Raw genomic sequence first — 19,099 nt, forward strand, 5'->3', positions numbered from 1 at the left:
CTCATCGCTAGTTATAGGAGAGTTTCTGTATGCTGTTCATTATTGTTTTTAAGTGAACTATCGTGACTTCTCTGGGTACTGTATACAGGTCAGCTTAGAATTTTTCCGCTGCTTTTACTATATCTTCGAGATTGCTGATGATGTTATCCTTCTTATCTTTTAGTGCATACATCAAGGTTTGTCCTATGCCAGGTTTTTTTTTTTTTACTGATTTTAGGCTGCGTTCATTTTTTACGGCTTCTTCAGTCTTTCTCATGTTATAGTTTCGAATATAAGTTATTTTCGCCTTGTTGATCAGTTTTGACAGTTCCGCGAATTGCGTAACGCTGTGCGGCCGCCAGTCCCGTACAACCGCGTAGAGCGCAGGACTCTGCGATTCTAAACGTACTGCGTTCACTGCGAAAGGTTAGAAAAACGCCCACGTAAGCACAGCAGAGAAGTGGCTACGTGAGGTGGTTCGACCGATAACTGTAGAAGCGTCATTCAAAACAAGTAATTGTTCTCCACTTCCGGCGGCGTTTTCTCTACTTCTTTTTTAAATAAAAAGATGTTGATCCATAAATATTCTCATAAACAGCGGTTAACTTTATTATTCGCTTTTGCTTGCAGCTTGGTTGTTGCCTTGGCTCTCTCCCTTAGTAGATCGCTTAATTTCTCAACTCCCTTCGATTTTTGTTTCCAGTTGCCAATATTGCACGAAAACTGCTATACAGTTAGGGAAAAACAGACGAGGTAACGGGCGACAGTCATCTTGTTTATGGGTTTAAGGGTTATTGCAGGGTTCCATGATGGACGCTCTTTCACATTATTTTATTTCCCACCTTAGCTCACCCATATCACGTGTATATGGTTCCGGGCATCTGCCAGCGTCGCGGCGAGCCGTAACTCAAGGAAACAAAGAAGCAAAGGGATAAGTTGAACGCAATTGGCAGTTTCTCCGGCCGCAACTCGTTCCATGAGAGTACAGACCAGCTGAGTAACAGCCGCATCCCTCTCCTGGTCCCAGAATCAGCCTAAACAAAGAAGGTTGAACTAACAAAAGCAACAGCTATGCGCGTGACGGTTGAACAGATGGTGACAACTGAACGCATCTCGAGTTAATCGCGTGGGTGCGGAATCTACGAGAAAACTGTCCTTCACATTACAAGAGATGCCGATAACTACCGCCATCTAAAAGGAGTGAAAAGGGCAGCATAATGCTGACCGATGAACAGCTGCGAAGTCTCAACATTGATCTGGCGGCGCTTTAGGAATGTGTGAGGAGTGGTGGCGTGGGTGGGGTGGGGGGGGGGGTATGCCACTTGATTTCCGGGGGGGGGGGGGCCGGGCCCCCCCGGGCCCCCCCCGGGTACGTGCCTGGTAGGAAGCAGTGGCTGCATGACATTGGCCGAAGCAACTTTGTTCCGACAAAGAACAGCGTTGTTTGCGAGCTGAGGAGTCTTTCTTATAGCTCGTAGCAAAGCATCCCGTAATGCTGCATTTATTTTTCATTCTTCTTGCCTGCTCACCAGCGTTTTTGTTGCGGTTGTCCTCAGTATGCTTAATATTCTGGGGCGGCTCCATCACTTCGCACGTCGCTAACTGTTGCTATTCAGTCGGAAGCGCATTATTATTGATTCTGCTTTGCGCCCTGAAAAAATTAGTGGCAAGTATCCCCGTAGCATTGTAGGTGATGAGCGTTAACTAGTCAAAATTGAGCTTTTTTTTTGTTTTAAGGCGAAAGCCTTTAGATCTTTATGTTTCAAGGTCGCGTTGTAAACTGGAAGTATCACGTGACCCAAGGAAGGCTAGAGGGGACCCAAAGCATGTCCACCCCTGTATAAGAGAATGATTACCCAAGTTAATTAATGAATAATTAGTGGTTGACATAAGGTGGATTAGGGAGGATTAAGGTTGATTAGAGTGTATTAAAAAGATTAAGGTGGATTAGAGTGCATTACGAAGGATTAAGATGCATGAATAAAGATTAAGGTGCGTGGAGGAGGATTAAGGCGGATTATGGTGGATTAAGGTGAAGTGTTGATGAAAGGGCATTAAGACCGATTGGGGTGGATTAGGGTGCATGAACAACAATCCAATCACTAATCAATCATTACTTTGGTAATCATTAATCATCTCTTATACGCGGCTGCACATGCTTCGGTTCGCTTCCCGCCTTCCATCGGTCACGTGATATTTTCTGTAGCTCACAACGGGACCTTGAAACAGAGGTCTAAGGCTTTCGCTTAATAAGCCACACACAAAGGGATGTGTCACAAGTAATACTAGACCAGACGCACGAAGTAAAGCATCTGATCATGTGGCAGAAAAATTGTCTGGAGTATAGAACTCGCCTCAAAGCTCCCTTTAAATCAGTATACCCCGTTCATACGGCTTTAAGAAAAAAACAACCTCCTCATAAACGTTGCCTCCAGCATTATCGATGCTGTTATTAGCATTTCTCAAAATTTTCAACCCCACTGGGGCGCGCAACTGGCCCAAAATAACACACCTCCATAGAATCCTGCGGCCCGTCAGCGGGAGCCCAGGAGGAATAGCGCGCCGTGCGCAGCCGGCAGGCGAGGAGAATCGAGGAGGAAAGCGCCGTGAGGAGGAGAGTGTCGCTACTTTCGAATTATCAAGGGGTTTTAGGAAAAAACGGTGGATCGGGGAGGCGGGTCTTCCCTCCATGGGGTCTTCCAACAAACCAAAGAAATAAAGGCGCATTCGGACTAAGCTCGGGTCTGTCTGTCGTTGCTATAGCAACGGCGCACGGTCATGTTTACAGGTGTTCCCGCGCCTGCTGCTTGCCTATCCGTTTTGTTGTCTGCTCCGCGCATGCCCTGACGCCTGTTGCGCGCCGATTTGCCGATTTTTTTTTCAGATTCTTGCTTTGAAAGCGCGCTTAAACTATTCTATTTGCTTAATAGAGTCCTGCCGGGTTGCCAACAGAAGAACTCTTCTCAAAGGCAAGGCTGAGAATTTTCATTACGGCACGTGTCTGGAGAAGGGAAGGCACCTACACTGTGTGTAGTTGTAGACGAATTGAGCTCCTGTCCTTCCGCATTGGCGTCTTCTGGTTCCTCCTGGCATTATGGATCTTTGAGTTGCGCGAGGCTTCCTACAAAAATTGAAGGAACAGCTGCTTTTCGAAGTCGAGGCAATTTCTTTACATCGCTGAAGTATAACTGTCAAAAATAAGGTGCATCTCGAAGTGTCGCGCACATATTTTCTCTTTTGCTTCAAATGGTCGCTGACTTTCAGGAATTTTTTGTCTCCACTAGTGCAGCAGCTGCGGATTAGATGGCGCCGTGCAGAGCGAATACTTCTCCTATCGTTTGTCTTACCTAGATTTACAGCCGGTAACATCGTTCACCATTTCCTGTCCTTTTGCTCCGTCTCTTCACGCATAAATATCAAGATACCTTGTTTCGTCAGCCATGTATAAACATGCTGCAGACATCGCAAACAAAGCGAAGAACATGGAAATTTCGAATCTCTCGCGCAGACGTTCAGACACGAAAACCAAGTACGTCTGTTGTGCCTTTTTGTGCAGCGTTATTTTTCGTCTGTTTCCTCTAAAAACATGCAAAAATGTTTCACATACATGCAGAAAAAGCGGTGCCATGTGTTTACTTGCGCTTTTATTTTTTGTGCGCATATATTTTTTTGTTTGATTGCTGTCAAATTAACACAGGCGAGCGTCCGAGTTTCTAGCAGACGACACGCTCTACGCGCGCCGCACCGCCCGTTCTGCGCCGACGTCGTCGCCGGCCTCCGCCACTCAGCGTATGCGCACCTGGAAGCGAGCTATTGAATGATTTCTACGCGCCTCGGCAGATGGCGCTACGCGATGACAGTAGTTAGTGTTCCTGTATATGCTGTATATGCTTCCTGTATATGCTGTATATACAGGAACACTAACAGTAGTCGGCGGAAAGTGTAAGGTAAGGAGAAAGCATGTGCGAAAGCGTGACAATGAGCGGAGGGGGCGAGTAATGGAATGAGCTAGACCCCCGGCGTCGGTGTTGCACGGTTTGTCCCGAGCGAATGCGTTGCGCGATGTCGGCGTGACCTCGACTGAGCAGAGTGGGCGAATCGGAACACTTGCTGCCGCGATAGCGCGCCAGGTGTTGAGGGCATCGCCGCGATGTCACGTCACCAGCGAGCCTCGATGGAGCAGGTACGGCGACGCGAGGCCACGTACCTTTCTCTGGTTGCTTTCTGTACCTCAGTAAGGACAAATGAAACCGCACCAAGCTTCTCAACGCGCTCGCTTGCACGCGAGGAGTTCGTAACTCGAAGGACTGCTCAGCGGCGTTCAATTGGACATTATTGCATTATTGCAGTCGGCGGCAAGGCTGTACCATGTACTGATCTGTTATTTTGCTGTCGACAGGCTGTCCGGTTGCGCACGCACCCAAAGCTACCGATCCGGTAACACGCATCGACGCGTGCTGGCTGCCTGGATCACCGATTTTTGCATCAAGATACCAAAGGACCTGCTTCGGCTTCATTCCCTGTCGCCCTACGTCGCTCCCATCGCCTTGGTCACCTGGTCTCGGCAGGCCAATCAAGTCTGACTACCGTCTACAAAAGGACTGCTCTCGCTGAGTCCCGTCGCAGTCGGCGGCAAGGCTGTACCATGTACTGATCTGTTATTTTGCTGTCGACAGGCTGTCCGGTTGCGCACGCACCCAAAGCTACCGATCCGGTAACACGCATCGACGCGTGCTGGCTGCCTGGATCACCGATTTTTGCATCAAGGTACCAAAGGACCTGCTTCGGCTTCATTCCCTGTCGCCCTACGTCGCTCCCATCGCCTTGGTCACCTGGTCTCGGCAGGCCAATCAAGTCTGACTACCGTCTACAAAAGGACTGCTCTCGCTGAGTCCCGTCGCAGTCGGCGGCAAGGCTGTACCATGTACTGATCTGTTATTTTGCTGTCGACAGGTGAGTTGAAACGACCACCTGCCCGCGTTCTTTTTTCTGTTTTGCTCTCTGCCGCCGACTGCACCACAATGCCTGATTGTACCGCTTGTGCTGAGCCATTGCCGCGAGACGATAAGTTTCTGACGTGCTCTGTTTGTAATGAAGCTTTCCACCTGGGTAAAAACTGCTCGGCGGTCGCTGAATCAACTTTTTCGAAAATGTCGGCAGCAAAACGTGGGTCTTGGGTATGCCCGGCATGCAAGACACAAACCGTCAAGCACCCTTCAATGGGTAATAAATCGGATGATGGAGTACTTGAACAGCAACTTTTGACTGTAAACGATAAACTGGACCGGCTGACGACTACTGTTGAAATGTTGGCTAGTCGAGTGGAAGAACTACTGACTTTCAAAGCTATCGGAGAAAAAACTGCAGAAACTGTTCTGCAGATACAGGGGTCGCTCGATTCCCTTGCTGTTAAGTATGAATCGGTGTCATCGACAGTAACTGCGAACCAGATAGCAGTCGGCGAGCTTGGCACGCAAGTAGATACACTCTCCTCTAAGATTGCTGTCCAGGCTGAATTGCTTGAGAAGGTTGGCTCTGAACTTAGCGAATTAGAGCAATACAGCCGACGCTGCAATTTCGAGATTCATGGCCTGCAATATAACCCCAACGAGGATTTGCCTTCCTTCTTGTCAGGACTGGCGGCGAAGCTAAGCATTTCCGAATTCAAACTTACCGATGTTTCTGCTGTGCACCGACTTCCCGCGCGCAGCAATACCATTCCTGTAATCCTTGTGCAAATGCACACTGTTTCGGCCAAACAGCAATGGCTCGCTGCACGAGGAATCCTACGTGACCTTCCTCAAGACAGTACCTTTCCACGGCTTTACCTCAACGATAATCTTTCGCGTGCCCAGCGGGAACTGTATCGGCTGGCAAGGCAGAAAGGCAAAGAATCAAAATTTAAATTTGTTTGGACCAAAAACGGCAGGATACTGGCTAAGAGGGATGAAGATGCACCTATTCTGCATATCAATAAGGCATCTGATCTCGAGAGTATTGCATGAGCATGAACAAAGTTGCCTTCAAGACATGTACTAATCTAAACGAGGTTCTTAGTTTCTTCCCAAATCCTAATGGTTGCGCCTTCCGTGCTGTTCACGTCAACATTCGTAGTATTAGAAAACATTGGGACCATTTTCAGGCCTTAATTACTCCTTTCAACTCCTATTTCGATGCGATCGTGCTTACCGAGATTAACATACCGTCCGCCTGCATCAATCAGTATCAGATTATTGGATACCAAGTTTTTTCATACACTAGGCCAATTAAAAGGGGAGGAGGCGTGGCAGTTTTCATCCGGGACACATGGGCAACAACTGAGCTGACTTTTTCGTTTTCCCAAGCTGAAATTGTGGCAGTGCGTCTTTGCGCACCTTCCTTGTCACTACTTCTGCTTGCGGTTTATCGCCCACCGTGTTGCAACGGTCGTATATTCCTGGATGAACTTGATACTGCCCTGGCCTCGATGTCGTCAATGGACCATGTTTGCCTAATTGGGGATGTCAACATAGATACGTTACGCCCTTCAGCAACGACAGTTGGCAATTATTTGGACGTCATTTCCAAATGGGGCTTGCAAAACACGATCTGTGAACCTACACGCGAAGAATTCCTTGCTGGTCATCTAGTTACATCTTGCATAGATCACATAAATATACGTGCACATAACTTAAGTGTCAAATCTGCCGTTATTACAACGAAACTTGCTGATCATTACATGGTCTGCTGCTCTCTAACAGATGACACTACCAACTTGGTCGCTCCAAACGAAGTCAAACAAATATCATTTGTTGACCCCTTGGCTTTCGAAAAATTTGTAATGAATCACGACTGGCATAACTTTTTGATGACTGTTCCTCCAAGCGACGCCTATGACAACTTTGTAACACTATTCACCGATTTCCGGCTTGCAGCTACACGGGTCTGTAAAATCAAACAACGTAAATTGGACCAAAAATGGATGTCTACAGAAATACTCACGGCAATACAAGCAAAAGACTTATTATGGGTTCAAACAAAGAGAAGTCCTAATTGTACTGCTTTGCGGCTTCGGTACAAAGAGCTTCGAAATAAGGTCAATGCTATGATACGTCTAGCAAAACGCAATAACTTACGAGCAAAATTCACGGACGCTCGTTGTGACAGCAGGAAAACATGGTCCCTAATTAACAATCTTAGAGGTGGTGATGTAAACGCTAATCGCCATGTTGATCTGATGTCTCATTTTTCTTCAAATGGTACTGCCACCGCTAATGATTTTAACTCATTTTTTTCAAAAGTGTCTGGTGTAGCGAGACCTCATCCAGATACTTGCACATTGCAAACTAGTATTTTAGAATCCGCCCTTCTTCCCATGTTTTCGGAACATGACCTCAAATCAATCCTTTTCAGTCTAAAACCAAATAAATCTCCCGGAATTGATGGTATTTCAATATTAGAGCTGCGCAGAACTTTCGAAGCAATAAAAGATGTGCTACTACTCATTTTAAACAATATTATTACCACTGGTATCATTCCCGATAATCTGAAGAATGCGCTGGTCATTCCTCTTTTTAAAAGTGGCGCACGCAACAATATTGAAAACTACCGGCCTATTTCTATCCTTCCGTGCATTGGGCAGATATTGGAAAAACATCTGCTCAAGACAATGAGCAGCTTTTTAAGCAATCATGGCGTGTTATCTCCTAGCCAGTATGGTTTTGTGCCGAATCGGGGTACGCAGTTGCTGCTTGAAGATTTTTCCGATACACTAAACTCTGTGTTTGAACACAATCAGATTGCTTGTGCACTGTTTCTAGACGTCCGCAAAGCGTTTGACAGCGTCTGCCATAGTATACTGCTAACCAAACTTTCTTTGCTAGGCTTTCGGGGTGCGTTTTTGCGGCTTCTGAAAAACTTCTTATCTCATAGGCAACAACTTGTGTCTATTGGAAAATTTCGTAGCAGCCTGACTGAAATTAAAGCTGGCGTCCCCCAGGGTTCAATTTTAAGTCCGTTGTTATTTAACTTATATTTTAATGATTTATCTAATGTTGTGAACGTCAAATTATATCAGTATGCTGATGACACTGTCCTTGTTTCACACGCTTGAAGTTACACTGACGCCATCTCTTCTTTACAAATGGCAACAACAAGAGTGATGGACTGGTTTCAGAATAATGTAGTCCATATAAATGCGTCCAAAACTCAACTAATCTGTTTCCACAACCCTGTCAAGCAAGTTACCCTATCCTCCCCGTTATATTTGCACACATCACATTGCAATCCCTGTTCGTGTGCCCCTGTGCAATACGCTTGTTCAATTAAATACCTTGGGGTCTTTTTTGACAGTGATTTATCCTGGAACTCTCATTTCGCATATATTTGTCAAAAACTTCGCGCAGTGTCTTGTGTTTTGTATAACATAAAATTTTACATGCCATTGTCTGTCCGAAAGCTTGTAGTACATGCCTTATGCTACAGTGTAATCCGGTATGGGATATCTACATATGGTCATGGCGCTCAACATTTGGTAAGCCGGGTCAACTCCGTCCTTCGTGGCATTCTGAAGCATGTCGCTTATGATGTCTCCCCCAAATCTGATGTGTTCAAAACTTTGTCTTTACCTGATTTCAATTCTTTGCTGCTTGAAACTGTTATCTTAAAACATTTTTGGTTAAGTCAGTATAAAATTCCTTATGTGCCTGTCCGTTCCCTGAGACCAAAGAATCCTTACATTACACCCCGCTGTAAGACGAGATATGGTCGAAGAGTTCGTAACTATTATGTCCCAGCAATGTTTAATCTACTTCCTCAAAGCATACAAGATGTCAAAACAAAATATGGTCTTAGAAAGGCTCTTAGACACATGAATGCGTGATTGGAAGCCTGTCATGTGAGTGTGTGTGTGTTTTTTTTTTCACTGTTGTTTAATAACTAGTTACTGATGGCTCTGTCGCTGTCTGCCAGGCACTGCCGTTCAAGCCCACTGTGGCTTTGGCAGGCCCGATTCTTGCACTGTATGTTTCTGAAGTCATCAATAAAGTATTATTATTATTATTATTATTCGCATTCATAACTCATAAGAAGTGCTTAGGCGTCCTCGGATATTTTCCCCTTTTCCTTTCGAGTAAAGACTTTACCCAAAAGCGGTCGCACTATCGAGTGCACACGCTAGGACACACTTAAAAATAACTATTCCTTCTCGTTGAACAAGATAGTCAGAATGCTGACACAGTCTGTGCCCAATGCTGCAATCTTCGTTACTTCAATGATTAGTTTTGTCTATTGTGCCTCGGTGTTCAGATATACCAGTTGTTGAAAGTTAGCGCTCGTGTCATATTCTTTATTGCCCTCGTCTGCTCCAGCGCTTTATAGCGTTACTATGCCACCCCGACAAGCCCGAACGGCAGCACTGGTCAAGCTCAAAAGACGACACAATAACATTTGATCAGCGCGAAGTATTCTAACCGCTGAACTCAAGGGAAACAAATGCAATTGTCGAAGAGCGTAAACAGCCAGCCAAACGATTGACAGAACCGACGGGCCACACTAGCTGCACCAGCCAATTGACAGAAGAGTGAAATAACTTCGCGGAACCAAACGGCTCTTAAGCTAGAGAGAACCAAAGGGCGTAGAGCTCCGGAGATATAACGAATGACGTGTTAAGGTGAAGCACATGCCTGATTTACGTTCTTTTGCGCAAAATAAAAGAAAAACTAAAAAAATGAAAAAAGAATAAAAACTGTAATATTAGATCAAAAGAAGTATGGTAGCGGCGGGGGTCGAACCCGTGTCTCCGAAGAGACTGGTGCCTGAAACCAGTGCCTTAGACCACTCGGCCACGCTACCTAACGATAATTGCGTAATGAACGATTAATTTTGTATTCATAACTCGCATACCAATAAACATCTTTCGGAATTAAGCAAACAACTTAGCAAGTGCATGGAAGCGGTTGACTCGTACAAATAAACGCCTTAAAAATCAAAGGAACTCCTACAAATACAACGAATACAAATACAACAAGCGAAACCAAAACCATACCAAAACTGCCGAAAAATACATGTAGACTAGTTCGCCAGTCAACAAAAGACCAATCCGTAGCCTGTACTTCGCCTCATTCCCATGATCATGATAGTTGAACGATCGCAGCGCCAGATTTCCCTCTAGCTATAGTAGTATGAAACTCTATGGCCGATGGTACACAGCATAGTTTCATATCAGTATAACTCACAGTATGGTGAGAAACTCTATGGTACAACTAGAGGGAAATCTGGCGCTGCGATCGTTCAACCATCATGGGAATGATGAGAAGTACAGGCAACGGATTGACATTTTGTTGACTGGCAAACTAATCTACAAGTTTTTTTTGGCAGTTTTCGTTTCGTTCCAAGCGCAATTGCTATAACCTGCAGTGGGACAGTGAAATGCAAAGCTCTATGTCTTTGTTCTGTTGCTGGAAGTGACGACAGCGCACTGAGCCAGCCGCTGGGACGATGTTTGTGTCGCGGTGTGGTTTCGAAGTCCTGACCAGAAAGCGACGGCATCGTAAACGTTGAAAGAACACGTTTTGACTGTTTGGACCTTGATTTGTTAAGTGTGTTAGGTTGGCACTGCAGCGTTACGTGTTTTATGAAACTTCAGAATAGGAAAAAGAAGGCACCACTGATACAGGACATACACAGTTGTACTTCTAGTGGCTTGACAATCAAATTTTATTGAGGGCTTCATTATGCATTGCTCGTTTACGTGCTCATTGAAATGCGTGTTTTAGGACTTTGAGAACACAAACTACGGTGGTGGGAAAGGTTGCTGCTTTCTGACTGTAGTCTGGTGCCGCAAAAAGGGTAAATCCACGCTGTAACGTTTCGGAAGCGGTATGTCAACATAAAATAACATGAAGCATACCCGTAGGAGGCCTCAAGCATCCCTGCTAGCAGTGCAGCAGATTTGCTTAAAAGTACTTGAAGACGTTCAGCAATCGTGACAGCCGACGCAGCCTTTCGAAAGAACGAGAGAGTTCAGAATTAAGTGCCTGTCGTCTGCGAGAAAAGTCTCGCGTTCGCATCGAGCAGGCGTCGTAGAAGACGAAACTTGTAGCATTCCTCTCTAGGGCGCAACACTTTCGCACAATACAAAATTTTTATTCCTATAAATACTTGATGAGTATTTTTTTATATAAGTACATGCACGGTTGTTATTGCTGTTGTAAAAACAAAAAAATATGTATTCTCTGGCGCTAAATGTGGAACAGAATTGCACAAGAATGCATACCCTGGTGTGTGCTGATGATGACCATAGTAAAACGTGCTTCAATCTCGAAGTCATACAAAGTTTATGTAACGTGTTGCGCATTATATAAGGCACTGCAGAAATAAAATTCAATTTTACGTGATAATATTTGAGTTTAGCTTTGTTTACTGCGCCTTAAACGCAGCCGGTCTAAAGATTGAAGTCAATCCGAAGCCTGTAGACTTCCCGTCATTCCCATGTAGGTTGTGGGGTTGAGGTAGCCGCCATAGTTCAAGCACGCTCAGGGGCCGAATCTTATAACGGTTCGGAATACGAACCGTTCGCTTCGCCGCTTATGTGCCACTCCTAAGCCGGTGGTGGAAGAAGGGGACGACGTGACCAATAGATGAGAGGGAGCCACCTCTGAAGTGTACGACATTATATGACGAGCTAATCGAGGAATTGCAGAATGTTTCTGCTGGCTAAATAAATGTAAAATATAAATTAAATATTATACGTCAAGTTCTGAAGTATGAACGTGTGGTGCCGGGCCTTTACGCAATGCAGAAGTAATTTATTAATGTCATTCTTTTTCATTCTCAGCCGACAGGCGGTATCGCTAGCGTAAATTGAGTTGGCAGAGCGCAGCGCTATGTCGTCTGCTATACCAGGAGCTCGCACGGCGCACGCAACAGGAACGCACTGCCAGCACTTAAGAGGAAGCTTTAGCTCCGGTGCTCCTATCTAAATACATGTAAAAGGAGAATTCGTTTTTCTCAGCAACTACTGCACCAAATTTGACGAAGTTTGTTGCATTTAAAAGAAAAACTTAAAATCTAGTGACTGTTGGTTTCGAATTTTCGATTTACGGCTTCAATTTTTATTAAAGATTGGCAAAAATCGCAAATTTTCAGAATACGAAACTATAAAGTTTACAACTCCGTAACTCAGCAAGGAAAAATGATATCGCAATTCTGTGAATAGTGCCTAATAGCACATCTAAAGCGGACAAATTTGACATCTTACACATGAGTCTAAAAAATTATTAATATGTAATTACTACTTTTGCAGAACCCTTGTAAACAACGTAACAAATTCAGGTAAAATGTAAAATCACATATGAAATTTGTCCGCTTTGAATGAGCTAATGGATACCGTTCACAGAACCGTGATATCTGTTGTTGATGCTGAGCTATTAGTTTGTAAACTTCGTGCTTCTATTTTTTTCAAACGTCTGAATTTTTGAAAATCCTTTTAACAAAATTCAAGCCCTAAATCAAAATTCCACTTCCAACAGTCCCTAGAATTTCACTTTTTCTCTCAATTGCAACAAATTTCATTAAAATCAGTCCAGGGGTTATCTCAGAAAAACGTTTTTGCGTTTTTAGATGTATTTGAATAGGCCGCGTCGCAGTTGGGCTCGAGCTAAAGCTTCCTCTTAAGAGGAAGCTTTAGCTCGGGCCCAACTCCGACGCGGCCTATTCAAATACATGTAAAACGCAAAAACGTTTTTATGAGATAACCCCTGCACCAATATTGATGAAATTTGTTGCATTTGAAAGAGAAAGTTAAATTCTAGTGACTGTTGGAAGCGGAATTTCGATTTAGGGCTTGAATTTTCTTAAATCGATTTTCAAATATTTGACCGTTTGAAAAAAATAGAAGCAGAAAGTTTACAAATTCATAGCTCTGCATCAAGAGCTGATATCGCGGTTCTGTAAACGGCATCCATTAGATCATTCAAAGCGGACAAATTCAATATGTCATTTTGCATCTTACGTGAATTTGTTACGTTGGTTACAATGGTTTTGCAAAAGTTGTATTTCCCTATGATTAAATTTTTTTTATATTCATGTGTAACATATCAATTTTGTCCGCTTTAGATGTACTATTAGATGTAATTCACAGAATTGTATTATAATTTTTAGTGCTTGAGTTACAGAGTTGTAAACTTGATAGTTTCGTTTTCTGAAAATTTTCGATTTTTGCCAATTTTTAATAAAAAATTGACGACTTAACTCAAAAATTCTAAACCAACAGTCACTAGATTTTAAGTTTATCTTTTAAATGCAACAAACCTCGTCAAATTTGGTGCAGTGGTTGCCGAGAAAAACGAATTCTCCTTTAACATGTATTTAGATAGGAGCGCTCGAGCTAAAGCTTCCTCTTAAGTAGCGAGCGCGACGAAACCGTGAACTGGTTCTTAGGGTCCTCTTTACTAGCCGACTATATCAATTTTCCTTCTTTTTTCGCCCTTCGTCATCGGCTCGGACATGACTCGCTCGACTCCGCGCTGCCGCTATTCCTGCGATCTGCCCCACGGCGCGTCGCGTGATAGAAGCAATGGGACTTGAAATGGAACATCACTATATACGGGCCCTGCATTGCCTGCGCGAAGTAAAATCGAAGAGTGTGGTGCTGACGGTGCGCGCTGTGCCGTGAAATTGAGGAACAAAGTATGGCACTCCCGAACTAGAGAAAGAAGGGCAGCCAAGTAAGAGATCTCCACAATATATTCCCATCCTGACTGTATAGTTTTATAAGCCGAACGAAGGAAGTGCTGAACCAGCCTAGGTTGAACCCTTCTGGTTGCTGAACGGCGATCTGCGAGCTATTCACGCTGGCGATAGCACTGGGAATTCGATCTCGCCATGCAAATCTCTCCTTGGCATTGGCTTTGAAGCGGAGGTCACGGGAAAGCTGACCCAGCCCTTCTACCAGCCAACACAGTAATTGTGAGAAGAACTTTGCGGACAGTGTCAGCAGCAGAGATCTAGGCCATTCCGATGAATGCTTCCCGTCCGACAAACCTTTGAGACCTGCAGACTAGTGGGGATGAACCGCAGCGCGCAATATTCCTTCCTCTGCGTGGAATGACCACTGGTACGCTTGCACCCGAGTCTCCTCTATTTGATAGCGTAGCCTGCAAAAGGTCTACTTAGAAAGCTGCCAAGGGCAGTGCAACTCATTATCCGTCATTTCTTCGAACATGTATCGCACTTCCAGCCGTAGTCGACACCAAAAGAGCAACGCCAAGCAGACGACGAAGGCAAGTAACCTCCGAAGCAACCAACGCACGCGCGCGCGACGCCCGCGTATCTCCAGGGTCGCGCTACCGGCGCGCGCGGCCAAGGTCGCAAGCCAACAGCCAAGACACAGCAACGGAACCCAAAGCGGACTACTTCGCCGGTTCCTACGACCGGTTCGCTTGGAAGATGATTGACAGATGCATGACGTATTCGAAAATTGCGATACCGCCCCGCTGCCTCTGACGACCTGTGACGTAACCAAATTTTTGGCCAATCAGGTGAGGCCTAACGAACGGTTCCCCAACCGAACCGTTATAAGATTCGGCCCCAGGAGAGCCCCCGTAGACACTAGCGCCACATTTCCCTCTAGGGTATTTATTTAGAAACTCTATGGTACACCAGGGCCGGTCTCGAGGAATGCGCGCGCTTCTCGAAGGAAAGCGCGCGCTCCCCTAGAGACCGGCCGTGGGTTCACAGATACGCCGGCCTGTTCCAGGAGCGGGAAAGACGACCTGAAACGCTGCTTTCTGTAGCAGACGGCAGGCGGCGAGGCAAGTTTATGCTTGCGCCTTCGCGGCAGCAGGTTGTATCCCCATAAGCGCAGGCAAATTTGCACTTTTTTCTTAGAAACCTGGCTGTTAACTGTGCCAAGTGTTATACTAAACGAAGTATACGGCAAAATTTAATCGTTTTGCAAAATTTCATCAAGAACATTGCAGCGGGGAGCGCAAGATCTTGTTTCGAACAGGCGCAGCGAAATATTCTGGACCCTGTAGTTTTGGACGTACCTGTCGGATTATTGGCGATATTAGAGTTTTAATTTTGCGCGACGCATTACTCGTTACAGCGATACGTTAGGCCCTCTGCGCATGCACGTCGTATACAATGAATTATTGTGGCCATATATGACTTTGGCGGTTACTCATGGTTACTCCGGTACCCTGTGATTACGTAGCAACATGGCAGCGCCTATTCCGCGTGGGCGGCCCGCTTTCAATCCGAATTCGCGCTGGGAACTTGCTCTCCGCCCTGGCAGCAAAGAGTAAATTGTAAAATGAGCTTTTCCTTAGTCTTTTCTCACGCTGAAGGCAAGGCATCAGTTATGTTTTGCTGTTATTATTGAGATCAGCTGTTTGTTTTGAAGCTAATAAGCCAGCCTACAGAGGTGGCGCCGAGTAGCACAAGTGGTTTGGATTCTACGCATACCTGATAACAGATGTGCGTAGATTGGCTTCTTTTTCCTCTTTCATCTCGTTTTCTTTTTTTACAGTCACTTTTCGTGTATATATTTGACGTGCGCTAGCGAATAATAAACAGTTGAGAGTTTGCGCACATGTGTGTCTGTCTCTGTTTTGTCCTTCGTATAAACAGTATAGCGCAGCAAGCAAAACGATACCATACCAACTAGCCCCAGTCGAAGCTTTATTGAACGCAGCCGAGCTTAGTTTAGCTTCAACAAAATGCGAACGCTGCCGCAACAAGTTCAGCATGAACAACCACACGGCTAGTTACTAAAGTGTCCAATGATAAAAATTAAGAAAACCGCGAAGCAAATTGTTTCAGAATGCTAGCTAGGGTAAATAGAATATTACGTCTGCATCACTGGGTCTTGCGGCAATGATTTACATAGCACTGACGTGTCTGAAGGCTCGAAAATTTGCCTAAAAGCGCTATTCACTAAACGCGAAGGTATCTTTTCGGCTACCTTGCATTGAATCGGTCGAGATAAGGTAAAGATTGCCGTCGAGAGAGTAGTTACATGCCGCGTTGTATGTTTTCGAGAGCTGAAGACTCTCCACGGGGTTATTGGAAATCTCTGGGACAGACCTTCGCCCTGTGCAGTGAACGAAAAAATAGGCTGATAATAATGATATAGGTGGTAACCAAAATCTGACGTCCATAATAAGTTTCCGGCTCCCGCAATCGCATGCAACGCACGCAGCCAGCAGAAGCATGGCCTTCGAGATTTGCATTTGTTACCCAAACGTTGCCGTCGCTGGGACGTGGGTGCGAAGTTGGTGGCATGGGCGTGCAGGTGAGTGCCTTGCTATTTGAGGCCCGAGCTGGCTGCCAGAGGACAAAAACAAACCGTAGCAAGTATGCGACATAAGATGAGCCATATAAGTGAGGGCTGCAAAAAAAAAACAAAAAAAAACAAAGTGTAACCTTGGAAATGACTCGGCATATCGGAATGGAATGCCAAGATATTCACCCATTGAGACTCCTAGAGAGGGACCACCTTTCGGGAGCGTTGGTATTATGAAGGTGAAAGGATTGACTCGTCTGCAGTCAAGTAAGAGACGATGAGAGTTTTATGCCCACTGCAGGACGAAGGCCTGCAGTGGACATAGAATAGGCTGATGATGATGATGATAGTATTGGTAGCAAAAAATCAGGGAAGAGATTGATAGAACCGGAGTATGGCATTGCAAGCGTAGGTAATGGGACAATGTACTGGGAGAGATTTTAAATGCAAAGTCAAGATCGAGATCAGGTAAGCAAAAGGCTATACAGCGATATATGTAATAAAATCTGAATTAGGTGACTTTTACTCCTTGCCTAGATTCAAAAAGTATGCCAATCATCATCATCATCATCATCATCATCATCATCATAGTCATAATCGTCATAATCGCATTTGGACATAAAAAAATTCACCGACCATTGCGATACTCCCCAATGCGAAACTTGAGCGCAGCTGTATTACGTGTTTTCATTTCGCGCTATATTGGCTGGTGTGGACAACCTGTCTCGTGTGGCACGTTGCAAACGGAGCGAAGTGTATCGCGACTGCTTCTCTAATCGGGAGATCGCGAGAAGCAGTGCGTGGGCGACGCGTGGGCGCGATTCCCAGACGACGCGCACTACTCCGGTGTCATCTAGCAGCCACCGTCGCCGCAGACTGCGTATTGCGCTGCGCTACGCCTTTCTTCTCACGCTTTCGCCGTACCCTCCTCATCCGCTTTCCGCCTCTTGGTTCCACTGCACCCTCCTCCTCCACTTTCCTCCTTGTGCTCTCTTCGCTATCGCTGTCTTTCATTAGCCGCTGCGCTCCGCGTTCGCTCTTTCATCCTTCGTTATGCTCGTTCGCTCGGTTACGCCGACGGCGACGCTCGCCGCAGGAACGGGCGCCGAAGAGCTGTGCTCTAAAAGAAGACGTTTATGACGTGTTTTCGGCTCCCGATTCGCTTCAACCGCATGAAACCAGCAAAAGCATAGCCTTCAAGACATGCATCTTTTTATCTAGAGGGTGCAACCACTGGGGCGTGGGTATGGACACCACCTATTGTGATACAGAGGTTGTGTTCCAATATTCGCCGTGGACGGCTAAGTAGATGGCTAAGCGGACAGCGGCCACCTTAATTAAGCCTCGTTCCAATTCTCATGAAGACGTCAAAGTAGACAGCTTCGCGAAGGCAGCATCGAAGTCAAAAACGATGCAGGCTACTTTCCTGTCCAAACAAGATGGCGGCTTAGCAGGACGCTTGGAAAGCCGACAGGAAGCTTGTCCTGCGCCCTTAAAGGGACTGACAACTGGCCAGAATGTGTTGTGAGACGTTGATTGAAATGAAATGACCATGATTTATAGTGATCGAATCCAGCATGCTGTACGGGATTTGAGTAGGAAATATAATTTTAAATTGGCAAAGAAAGTCAGAAAAACCAGAAAGCGGCGAAGCCTGGCGGTGAAATCTTGATACTTCGAAATGAAGTCAAGAGATTACTGTACGTATGACTGGCATTAAGTACTGTATAATTATTACTTAAAATTGCAGTTAGTATATTATTACACACTTGCGCTTTAATTATTCTATGGGTATTAGGAAGTAAAGAATGTCCACGCTAACGAGCGGCGCTCGCGTCGTCCCACATGCATGGCGGCGCACATGCTGTTGTACGCGCACGAGCGTAGCAAGAGTTTGCAAGTATCCAGTTTAATGATCTTCCTTGTGATACAAGATGCCATCGACGAGTTGTACCGTAAATGGGTGCGTGTTTTACCTTCGTGTTGGCGCCTATGTCACACTGTACCGACGCCGAGCTCTCCGCCGACCGTCGGCAGATTGTCGGCGTCGGTATAGTGTGACAGGGGCGGCGACACGAAGGAAAAAAAAATGCTGTCGCCGAGAGTTGGCAGACCGAAATCGGTGTCAGGTCGGCTTAGTGTGAGTGAGCATTTACCAGTCGGCATTCTCCAGGCGCGCTGCTTGTGGCGGGGACGGTGGTCTATCGTGCAAGTGGGATTCGTCGCTTCCGCTGCCGCTTTCGTCCAACGAAACATGACGTTCGGATGCTACTTCGTAAGGATCTAATTCCTGAGCACGCATGCGAGCTAAAATCCTTTGTTGCAGCTCACTCAGGTCTTCGAGAGATGACATCGGAAATCGGAAGCGCACGCTTGGCTACAGCAACACGAACCGCGTATCACTTGTAAAAGCGTTGTTTCGTTTTCGATGCGCTTGGTTTCGTTTTTAGTGAAATACCGAAGTAGTTGGACACGAAACCACAAAGCACGTAGCTATTATCGCAGAAATACTTTAACGCTTTGGAAAACATGAATCGCAGGAACATCAACTTGATAAACAAAATAATACTTTCTCACACCTACGGCCGCACTTGTCTGCCTCCCACTAGTGCCGGCCTATAAACGCTATCGCGCTCACCTATCACAGTTTTCAGCATGCTTCCAGTGAGTGACTTCATCCTCACTGGAAGATCAAATCAACATCAAAAATGTTGTGGAACATCAAAAATGTTCCACGGCGTTTCCCGCGTTACTACTTCATGATTAGACGCTCTGGCCGGTAAGCTTTCCATTGCACTAAAAAAAGTGGGTACCATGAAAATTGGTTATCAGTCCCTTTAATGTAAGCTGCCT

General features: G+C 45.5%; 1 protein-coding gene and 1 non-coding gene across 10 annotated transcripts in view; one reads left to right on the forward strand and one right to left on the reverse strand.

Annotated features, from left to right (window-relative positions):
• Positions 1–19,099, forward strand: part of LOC135911016 ((Lyso)-N-acylphosphatidylethanolamine lipase-like) — a 146,873-nt gene that overhangs the window by 99,495 nt on the left and 28,279 nt on the right. The gene's annotated exons all lie outside the window — the stretch shown is intronic.
• On the reverse strand, positions 9,729–9,810 carry TRNAL-CAG (transfer RNA leucine (anticodon CAG)). Its single transcript has one exon. It is a non-coding gene; the product is annotated as a tRNA-Leu (tRNA).

Source organism: Dermacentor albipictus, chromosome 1 (genome assembly GCF_038994185.2).
Source record: "Dermacentor albipictus isolate Rhodes 1998 colony chromosome 1, USDA_Dalb.pri_finalv2, whole genome shotgun sequence".
Taxonomy (NCBI): domain Eukaryota; kingdom Metazoa; phylum Arthropoda; class Arachnida; order Ixodida; family Ixodidae; genus Dermacentor; species Dermacentor albipictus.